The sequence below is a fragment of the Xiphophorus hellerii genome, chromosome 17 (assembly GCF_003331165.1).
Source record: "Xiphophorus hellerii strain 12219 chromosome 17, Xiphophorus_hellerii-4.1, whole genome shotgun sequence".
NCBI classification, from domain to species: domain Eukaryota; kingdom Metazoa; phylum Chordata; class Actinopteri; order Cyprinodontiformes; family Poeciliidae; genus Xiphophorus; species Xiphophorus hellerii.
This window is the reverse complement of record NC_045688.1, coordinates 12,467,172-12,479,087: the sequence shown is the minus strand read 5'-3', so window position 1 is coordinate 12,479,087 and position 11,916 is coordinate 12,467,172.

Sequence of the window (11,916 nt, the reverse complement as noted above, 5' to 3'; positions counted from 1 at the left end):
TTATTTGAATTTTTCAGATGATTACATTGGAGAAGATATTTTCTGGTCATAATTCTCTGACTCACAAAGATCCAACACACATCTCTCTTACTTGAGTAGCATGTTCTCTCGTCTGATTTTTAAGATTAGCTATCTGAAATGCGCCCTGATGGGACATCATACTTACGCCCCACAAAAAAGAGAAAGTTTTAGATTAAAGTTGAAAAGGTTGTAAACAAACTGATCAATTTGACAGAGTAAAATAAAGCACCTCACACTTATTTCATTGAATTTTTTTTAAAGAGAGGCAAAACGTGTTGCGCCGTGGATATCGTTAAAAAGAAGCAATCTATTTTTCCCCCAGCTGAATATGCGCAATCAAATTTTCCCAGCGCGAGGTTAAACTTCAGCAATCCAAACCAAATATATTTTAAAATTGGACACCTTTTCTCAAATCCCTGTCTTTTCTTTAAAGAAACGAGCTTTCATTCTTTTCTGAGAGTTGCACAGCTGACACGCTGAGCGACCTGTAATTATATAGTCTCAGCAAACATATACTTCAGATCCCAACAGGAGCATTAATAGAAAGGTGTGAATAAATTATACGTTACGTGAGCATCAGTTGGAGCCAATTTGTGTTTTTTTTTTTTCTTTTTACCCACTTGAGGCAAATTTGCTAACAAAATCTAGTGCTGCTGAATCACTGACTTCATTGTGCTGTGGTTGTGTACACATGTAGAAAAGGGCCATTGTGAAAAAAATGGGGACGCGAGATAACGTGGGACAAAGCATATAAGACTCACGTGTTTAAATAACAACAACTACATCTTCACTTTATGGGGCAACTAGCAGCGTACTTATGAACGGCAATATTTCATAAAATTTAAATGACTCTCTGCAGTTATTTTAATTTAGTTGCATCGGCACAAAGGAAAGCACGCAGCAGAAAAATCTATTGGAATTCCATTCGGCTTCATCAGAGTCTATTAAAGTTAACAAGGACTCATAACCTTGATTTCTTCCTCTGGCTGTCTCATTGCTTAACATGCGCCTTCATTTTGTTTCTCCCCGGGTCTTTGGCCTCGCCCCCGTTTGCCCAAATGTGCAGAGAAACAGCGGATGCTTGTCTTCATTTCATAATTCATTTTGGGAGAACAGGTGTCTGGCCTATTATTCGCCCCCGACAATGGCTGCCGCTGGTGCCTGCAGGCAGCCGCTGTGCCCTCCCAGCATCTCTCTCATGTGTAGCCACATGCTGCCCCCAAAATGTGTTCTAATAAATCCAGAACCCCCCCCCCCCCCAAAAAACAAACATTTTCAATGCCAGAATGCATTTTCATTTCGGTCCTGCAAATATTTCAGTGAGCAAAAAAACATAAAATGACACATGGATCTCTGCCAGATAGAGAATATGCGTCAATTCAATTTAAGGAAACTGTAATTTAGCGTTCCAGCAAATATTTTTCTTATATTGTCACGTTAAAATCAGAAACTTTAAAGATGTTATTTTCAGTGACAGACACTCAAATGCAAAGTAGCACAAAACTGAGAAATGGAAGAGTTCTTTATTTTTTATTTATTATTGTTTGAAACGAAAATCTGAAATATTTGGCACCCTTTGCTGCCATGTAAATGTAACTCTTCTATATGAGAGCACTCCTCTCTTTTTGGCCAATTTAGAATCTTAATTTAGTTTATAAATGCAAAGAAAAGCAGACATGGTTAAAAGGTTGGGGTTTTTTTTTATACCACTTCTTAATTGTACTGTGAATGGCTTCTTGGTGGACCATAAAAGAAAACAACAAAAAGAAAACCCTGAATAACTCTTTAAGTTTTTCTTTTGGCAGTTCATAATAAAGGTGCAGCATTGGATTGAGGTGTAAACACTAAAGTTTTGACAAGAAAGTCAAAACTTTACACATAAGGTCTTTTCCTCCCTTTTCTGCTCTTATTTAGCAACTTAAAGATAAATCTAGGACAGACAACAAGTGAGGTCAATTTTTTTTTTTTTAAATTAACGCAAAAGTGGATACATTTTTAAGTGCTATTTCTACCTTCTCGTCAGTTTGCCACGTTGTGTATACTTCATAAATAATACCCCAAAGCCAAGGCACACCGGACGAAAATACTAAAAATATATTTAAAATTTCAAGTTAGTTGATAAAGCAAATTTAATTCATGTTACCGTATTTTTATGTACCTTACATTGTACTTTTTTTGAATAAAAATATAAATAAAAAAAAAATAAATAAAAAATTTCAAGTTAGTTTAGGTTTGTTGTTCTATTAATTTGTGTTGACCTATTCCATGAAATCCCCCCCCCCCAAAATACATGCAAAATTAGATCTAATATGACAAAACGTAGCTTAAACGAATCCATAAAGTTGTAATACATGACTATGTACCTTTAGGATATCATAAAATAAATGTCTTATATTAAATTCCGTCAGCCATGATGGAGACAGTAACTCTATGACACTATAAATAACATCTGTTCTAGAGTGGCCGGTACAAGTATTTCATCTTCATCCATTATTTATTAACAGATGTTTGTGAGTATTAGCCTCCAGTGTTCTGTTAGGATTCTGTGGAGAGAGTGCAGCATCCTGTAGTTATTTTTTCTTTTTTCATCTTTAGTTTGGAGCCATTTACTCTGCACTCCACAACTGCTCTGAACACATAGTGTACACCGGCAGCAAGACGCACTCAAACAATTTATGATTTCCAGCAGCGATAAAGTGACATTGGGGGGGCTACCTTTATGACGCTCCTGATCTATGCTTCAGCAAACAAAGCGAGAAGCAGAACAGAGTGCTTTTGCAACACTGCCGGGATTAAAGAGTGCCAAGAAAGAGCGTCCTGATAACATCAAAATGTCCCCCAACCAAACCCGACAACATTCCGGCACCCTGCTGTCATGTTTTTTTGTTGTTGTTGTTGTTTTGTCTTTGAGGGAAGAAATGAGGAGATGTGAAGGGTTTGGCACCGCGGAGTGAACACTAAGTTCTAGGTGTGCTGGTACTCCAGGCGAGCTTCTCCAAATCCATTTGAACACCCACTCTCACGCCCACGGGGCTGGCTCATCCGTAGCCACATCAGGTCCCGCGCTCGCTCGATCCATTACCTGCTGCTTGCGATGGATGGTGGCAGATTCTCAGGCTGCAGCAGTGAAAGAGAAATGGGGGGGGAGGCGGCGGGGCAGGGAGTTGAAAGGGACAGGAAGAGATGAAGGGATAAACAAAAGAGCGGATGAGAGTAGCAGGTGACAGCAAAAGAGATACGGGATATGTTTACGAAGTGGAAAAGGAAAGAAAAACAAACAGTGAACTACATGCGTATGTTCCGGTTAGTTTAAAGGGATAGTTCAGAGTTTTTCTTAAGCAAATTTTAGTTATGTTGTATGGAGATAGTAAATCTAAATTAGTGGTATAAATTCAAGATGTGAAATAGGCATGTATTTTATAGCGTCGCACCGATTGCAGTTTTCTGACCGATCGCTGATCAGCAATCTTTAAAAAGTCTGATCTGCCGATTCTGATTTTGGCCAATACCGATTTTTTTTTTTTTGTTGACTGAAATGTCGCTAAGAACAGCAATAAAGTTGCTGAGTTGGTAAAAGTTGTGTGACTATTGTTAACTGCAAACGTGCAGACATGACTTGGTGGGCCGGTCAATCAGTCAAACCTCTAGGCCTTTCTTGAGGTAGACAAGATGAGACGATAAGATCGGCTTCACGTGCAAGTATTGTCCGATCGCCTATCTCCCAAAATTTATAAAATCTGTGCCGATAAATCGGTGTATCTCTAGTATTTTATGAACATTGCTACTTCTAACAGAACTTCACTTTAAAAGTTCTGGATCATCCCTTTAACATACACTTTGGTCCTCATCTCTTCCTGAAACACTTTCCTAAAAGAGATGAACCAAATTCCCAGGCAGCTGCACTGGGAAAGACGTACCTCTCTTGTCTCCCTTGTCACAGAGAAAAACAGAATAAAGGCATGAAATGAAATGAACACACTTTCGGACATGCCGAAGTCGGAAACAGCGTCACTTAGTGATCGTTGTTTCTCATTGGCCATTTTGAGAACAATATAAATTGGGTGTATTTTCTTGAATACCACAACAGCGTTTTTCAGCAAGACAGAAACAGGCAAAGTCCTCACTTTGCTCTCTCTTGCTAAACTGTCATTCGCTGCCTTCTTCTCTTTTGAGCCCTCATATTCCTTCTCCTTGACTGCCCATGTCAAAAGGAATTATGACCACATTTACCAATGGATGTTTTTGGGGGTTTTTTGTAGCAGACAAAAAACAGGAAACTGCTCAAGTAAAAACTAAACTTAGTGCACCTATGTTAAGTTGTTGTTTTTACTGCCTTAATATGACTAAACCAGCAGTTTAGTTGTGTGACAGAACTTTCTGCTAGTGGAAAAGAAGAAACTTAATGTAAGAAGCACTGAAATAGCAAACTTACAAATTGATCTTAGTTGAATTTAAGAGCTTGTATAGCATATGTGACTAGACTTTTTAAGGTCAAAAGTGAAGCTGACTCAAATTAAGACTTTTTCACCTTTCTAGAATGCGCTTATAACATTTACTTTTTGAAAAGTAAAACAAAATGCTTAACATTGAATGTGATTTCCTTTGGCCTCTTCTCACCTGCTCAGGATTTACCCAAACTCTTGAGCCTTGACCGCTGAAAACAGACGGAGCTGGGAGACCAGCAGCCCTGCCAGGCTAAAATGGGAGGGAAAGTATATAACTTTGACAGTTTTAAATGACGACCTCCATCTTATTTTGAAAAACAAATCTGTTTTAAAATTTGAGTCCCAACTTGGGTGCATTTTCTGAAATGTCCTGAGGTTTTTCACTATTAAAATTGTTGACTAGTTGATTTTTATTTTTCCCAAGGCGAAATTGACAAGGAAATTAAATAAAACGATTGAAGAGACCTAAAAAAAAAAAAAAAAAAAACCCACAAAAAACTAAGGACCTTCAATCAGATGGATGTGACAGTCAATATTTTCAACAAAACATTGAAAATGTCAAGTACTCCTAGGTTCGTGCCAACTGCTGATAAAAACAAAAAATTAATTTGGTAATACCACAAAAACTGCGTAAAGAAAATGCCATCTATTTGTGAAACGTAGTTCATGTAGAGGCAAATGATGGAAAGTTAGGCATCATATGCTCCCATCCCATCGGACTATCACAATGTCCGTTGTCTGGCCATTGTGATAGTCAACTCTGGAATAATGAGTCAGGAAAGTATAGAAGTATGATAAAAATCTGATTTTGTTTAGTCACGAGACATTGATACGTAGTTTTAACTTCAACGGACCAACATCCTATTGAATATTAATCCCAAGACTTGGACATTAAACTAAATGTATTTGATTGCAGATGTAGTTTTAAGTGTCTTAACTCTGGCTCTCCGTCATAAATGGGCTCTTGGTTCTGGTCTACAGCCATCAGATCTGAATATATGCTGTCAAAAGCGAAAAAGCGAAGGCCAAGCCCTCAGCTTGTACAGGCCAATTCAATTACTCCGGGCCATTGTCTAATGAAGAATGAACTAAACAGGCAAGGGGTTACTCTGGGATGGCTCTGCTGACTACTGCCTCTTGTCTACAGGATCTAATTTACTAAGACACACAATTATTGATTGGCTTCCGCATGCCAACGCAGGAAAGCCATTTCAGATGCACTTTTTGCTGCTCGGCGTCTGGCAGAGGCTTAATAAAACGCTGCTGTTGAGCATGCATGAACTTTCACCTCGGTACGCACACGTCCCGGCGTGTGCGATGCAAATAGGTAATTTTCTTATCTCTGTAAGCCAGGGTGACCAAATTGGCTTGGGCTTTAAGCTACACGGGTCAATAGGCACAATCAATCGGCGAGAAAAGCAAGGGCGCAAAAGATTTGTGCAGTTCTATAACTTCCCCTCCTTTTATCTGTGTTTGAACAAGGAGGTCGGAGGCCGAACACATACAGCAAAACCCTTCAACGGAATTGCAATCTCAACTGTATTCTGCTTACTTGCTCATGCATACACTCTCTCTCCCCTGTGCTCCCTCTCCATTTCTAGCTCCAAGCTGTGGACACAACAGCCTTATCTAACGCTGCCTCGCTGTCAGCGAGAGTGGTCTATTTCAGGCTTTATCTTGAGCAAGAGCCGGGCCTGAAACCTTGGGTCTGGAGACGAGCCGGTGCTCCGAGAGATAAAGTCAGACAGGGACACTGTAACCTGCATGTCTGTGGTCAGGGTGGGAATGGATGGCGCCCGCTATCCAGTCGAATGGCTTCCTGTTCTCACTCGATGAATCGGCTCGCTTACGACTTCTCTGTGAAGCAGAGCAGATTACTTAAAGAGTGAAGCTTTTCTGTTATCTGTAGAGATGGTCTGCAACAACAACAACAAAAAGGCCACCGTAGATGTGAATCCTGACTTCGCTACAAATGACAACTTATAAGATTTAGTGGACTGTTGTTTTACGTGATTGGGAAGTATCAAGAACTGGTTCCCATGGGAGAAAGTGTAAACTTAGCCTTTTCAGAAAGCCCGGGCTCCCGCTCTGCACAGCGACATAACATTCTCCTTTGTTCATGCACCGTGATTACAATCACAGTACCTTGGAGAATGTTTTTTTCTTCTTCTTTGCACTGACATGGTGGGGTTATTTCGGTCCAGATGACTCAATTATGCATAGGCTTTATTTTCAGCGTTTGCGCTGTGGGTTCAAGGAAGGACAGACCACCAATCAAAAAGTAGACACTGATGTGACAGTACCGAAGTGTTGCACTAAGAAGAATAAAAACAATTGAATCCACATAATTTCATCTTCCATTATGTCAGCCTCCAAAATAAAACACATCATAGAGCTCCAGGCTTCCATGCATATATACACAGGAAACACTCAGGAGATGCTTGTGAACACCGAACCAAGGCTTCTGTTACTGATTTAAAGAAAATAAATTCCAGTGACTCATAACTGTTTGATTCTCTTTTAACTAAATCACCACTACATTCACATTCAGAAACGGGTTGTTTCTTGTTTCTCGCAATAATTCGGTCTGACAGCGACGATGGCAGACGACCGGGATTGTGCGGCGGAGAGGCTTTCATCGTTTGCAGCTAATTTTAATAAACAACATGGGTTTGCGTGTTTTTTTTTTTATGCAAACATCAATGATTCTTTTGTTTTCCTATCTCTGTGTATTCGACACATTGTCTCACCAACAGCAATGCTTGCATCACACCACGAAAAGGCCAGTATAAGTGCTTCATGTGACTGCGTGTTCTTTTTGGCATCTGATTACCAAGTGCATGCTACTGAATTGAAGCAGGACATGATATCCACCTCTCAATGCCACCAAGACAATTAAGCTTTAGCTCAGTGAGAAATGTGACCGCCCTACGTTTGCTCTGAAAATGACATACTGAAGTACAGTTCGCACAATACATGGTGTTTCAAAGAAAGAAAGAAAGAGGAAAAAACCTGAACGCCAGAATTGGGTTTCAGTTGTTGCTAAGCAACAAAAGTAACCAAGACTAGTGCATTGTTTTTCTAAAGCCGTTAGCTGAACAGGAAGCCTCTTGTGAACAACAAAGTCTTAGCTAATTAGTGGTAGTTTGCAAGCTAAGCCATTAATCCATTTATTGTCCTCCGCTAAGCTGAGATTGGGGCCCCGGCATAACGGGTCCAGGTGGGAGACCGACACATTCCCTTTCCTAGTGACGCTCCCCACCTGGTTCTATGGAATACCAAGGTGTTCCAAAGGCAAAAGGGATATGTAGTCCTTTTAGCACGTCTTTGGACTCCCTCCCAGAAAGAGGGACTGTGTCTTTTTGGTAGAGAGGAGCAGAAGCTCTATTGAGATCTTCTTCCGGATCGCTCCTCACTCTGTCAAAGCCCAGACATTCTGCAGAAGAAACGTATCATACCTGGGTATGTCTGGGATTTTATTTGACCAATCCTGATCCAAGTGCTGTGGCCAGAGGCAAGACGAACTGGTTAGTCGAGAGCAATGCTGCACCCTATCAAAGGGGCGAGTGGACTCTTGGTGCGCTTTCACTTCAAAATTGTTTGGTCAACCTTAAACCGACCAGAGTTTGTCCCCTCAGATAACAGGTTTCGTCTTGGTAGGTGAAAAATATTCACCTGAACTCTAGTGAGGCCCAAACAAGCATAACTCTTGTTGAACTCTCTGTAAAACTGTTCTCTGTGTCTGTGGAGCTAGAGCTGCTTCTTAAAGTCTCTCCTTCTCTGCCATCTTTTTTTGGGGGTTTCTGTTTATCTTACTTATGCAGAGAAGCATGCGATACAGCCCACCCCCCCACTCGTTGCTTATGCTGGGCTTTTTTTTGTTGCTAGGGCCCCAATTATGTAGCTATAACTGAATTATTTTTTTTTTAAAGCAGCGTGAAAGTGTACCAAACCAAATGAAGGTGTGAAATGTTTTGTTGTTCCCCTCCCAATCGAATAGACTACTTGAGAACTTTCCTAGTGTGAAAGCTCCACTGTCTCCCCACAACACAAGGTTTCTTAGTTTTCCTGCAAATACTGCCAAAATCTCAATTTGGGTTTTCAATGTCTACATGATCTATAATCTCAGCTTGGGGTATGGATGTGTTGCTACTATTAGCAGAAGAAGAAGTAATACTTAAAGTTTTCCTCTCTTTTTTATTACGTTTTTAAAAAAATAACAGCTGGATTACTTTTGTTTTCTAATCTTAAATTATGCCACTATTCTCCATTGACAATACAAGTCTAAAAAAAAATCTACTTTTCCCACTAACCGTTTGACTCGTTTATACATGATAAATGAGTTAAGCGGCAAAACAAGCTACCGCGTTAACCGCTGCAAAAATCAAATCTTTATTTCCAGCACAGTCCCGCATTATTATGCATGTATTATCTTCCGTGTCAGAGAACAATGAGATCAGAGGCCTGGATGAGTAGGTAATCATATCAGTGACACACCGCAGCCCTCAGCCCCTGTGCAAGCTGCTGATGGAACTGATTGTATTAACACTACATTCCCCCAAGTATTTTATGTTACGTCTCCTGATTTATCTCAAACTCACTGATTAGATTGTTTTCACGCCGTCACTCGCTCTCTGTTTTTCCCTTTCCAAACATCCAACACTTGGATTTTCTCACAAAACAAATTATAGGTGTTTCTACATGTACTACGATGTGGCGCATGAAAAGATATTGCAATGTCACAATTAATTTTGAGAATGTTTTCCTGCCTCTTTGAGCTTCTTGGCCAATCAGAACTATGGTCCATGCGAACATAATAACTCCCCCCTTCCACCCCCAAAAAACGGCCATGTGACATACAGAATAATCTGCACCAAGATCCTCCCGAGAAAACAGTGTAAAGACAAAACCGGTGTATATATATATGGTGTAAAGTTCATGTGTGCAGAAACGTCAAATCTTACTAAATATGTTGTGGTTAGTTTCTGGGTAAATATCTTAATTCACTTGAAATAAGACAAAAGTTTGCTTTAAGTCAATAATTCCAGAGTATAGATTAAAAATTAATAAATCTATCTTCTCTTATGGGGAAAAAATGTCTTGCTGCGGGAGTCAGGCCTAGCTAAAAGCAGTGTAGCATGTGCTTAAAGTAATATAAACAGTCAATATTCTTGATTGTACTTTACCCACGGCGGCATATATTTTGCCACACCTGGTGTCAAAAGCTTGGAAAACCGGAACAATGTAAAATTCCCGGTAAATATTTTGTGACAACAACCGGCTCGTCAGTTTGAAGCAGTTCCTCGTTACCAGTCGTCTGTTCTTGGCTGTCACCCTCCCCTCGAATGAAATTTAGACCATCTGTCGGCTGCCAGCGCCAAAGAGACCCCGATGTTAATTGAAATAAATTTCAGTGAGCGATCAGAATATCTGATTTAATTTAGCCGTGGAAAGCACTTGACCCGCGAGGAGCTGTAGAGGTGCTTCCCGCCCACAAGAGACGGCTCAGTCAACCGCCATGAAGCGACATGCTAAAACAGAATCTGTGAAGAAATATTAATAATACTGAAAAGAAAAAAAAAAAAATCAAGTAAAATTTTGAAATGTTCAACGTGGTCTTGCTATTTTCACCAAAACTGAAGAGATGATCGACTCTGAAATATGCTGGCAAAGGTTCTTGAGACAATTAGAATATTAGGGGATTAGCTTGAATCATTATTAAAAAGCTCCTGCTGCCAGAGAGATTCCTGCCAGGAATTTTTGTGGAATTGAATTGTTAATGCAACACTTGAGCATAAGAAGCTGATAGACGGCCATTTACAGACATCAATCTCTCCGACTTCTTTCCTGCTCTAGGAGAAAGTGAGGAAAATGAATAGCTTTCGAACAGAAACTTGCTGCAATGCAGCGGCTCAGACTTTGACTGGGAAACACTTTCTCCTCGTCAGTCCCCCAGCTGGGAAACGCTCGACTTGTTTACGTTAAATAAGTTCAAATGAGCTGAAACAGTTAGCAAGACACCCATGGGACAATGTCAAACACCAACGGGAAATAAAATCGGTTTGTTTTTAGTGACTTCCTAATGGGAAAAAAAAAAATTATAATCAATTATAGCTAAACAATAATTGTTGGATTATTTGAATGTAAACCTGATCTGACAACACATTGCAAAGTAAGGTGTGAACAAAGTTCCCAAGCATCTTACATGTGAGCAGCGAGCTTAATTTTATAAGTACTGAGCTGTTGTCGCGACTTTTGTAATGTGCTAAAAAAATAAATAAATAAAAGTCTACGTATTAAAGTATCTTTTCATCAGAATACCTGAGCCAGCTGCTGCTGCAGTGATTACAGAACTTCTACTGCGTCGCTGTTTGTACCTCTCCTGAAGAATGACGACGACTCTGTCGGTAACATTTCATTTTAACATTTCTTTGCCAAACATCAGTACATAGATACAAATTGCTTTAGAAAAAAAAAAAACAGAGCACAAAGCATGGCTAAACCCAATCATAATCATTGTGCTGCAAATAAAGGGCCACTGATGATTGCCAACGGTAAATCACACAGCACTGACTTGTAAAGTGTGCAAGTCAGTGCACCTTTGCTATAGGTGCATAAATTGCACAAATAACAACAGCGTAATCAGTCTGTTGGAAAGTTATTACATCTATGTAGCAAATATAATTCCTCAAGAGGAAAATTGAATCCTTTGAACACAGAAGGCAGAAAATTGTTTCTATCTTTTTTTCTCTCCCTTCGCTGCGGTGACCATGTTCTAAAGTGGAAAGGAAATATTTTTCAGGTGAACACATTTTTCAGAAGTTTGTGCTCATGCTGAAAAAGTAAAGAAAGTTGTTTTTTGACATTGGAAAATGGTAACAGGCTCCCGTAGAAACTGAAAGGCACATTACAACGGTCTTCTGACTCACTCAGCTTCATCTGCACACACTTTTCATGCTATATATTTGCACTCTATTGTGTTGAGCACTTTCTCTTTTCATCTTGTTGGTGAAAAACTAAAAAATAAATAAATAAATGTTTGAATAACTGTTGATGGAAAAGTGTTAGACCAGCTGAAGTACATAATATCAGCAGCCTGAAAATACAGATATGATATATGAGGCTATATGTGAAAAACTAGAACTCACACTAATGTAAGCACCAATTTTAAAAAGTGAATGTGAATAAAAATTTGGGTGAATCTGAACAATTCTGAAAAGAATCTTCTTTTTTTCCGGTGCATGTGACCATCTCTCAGCTAGGATCCAGCGAACACCAACAAACACTAAATATGATTTAACTATGAAATATAACTTTTAAGAACCATGGCATTTTTTGCATCTTTCAAAACCACATAAGAAATGTAACTACACAACACAGAAATGTTTATCCAATGTCACAATAAGTCACTAGAATTCCAACAAAGGTCACACAATACACCAATATCACA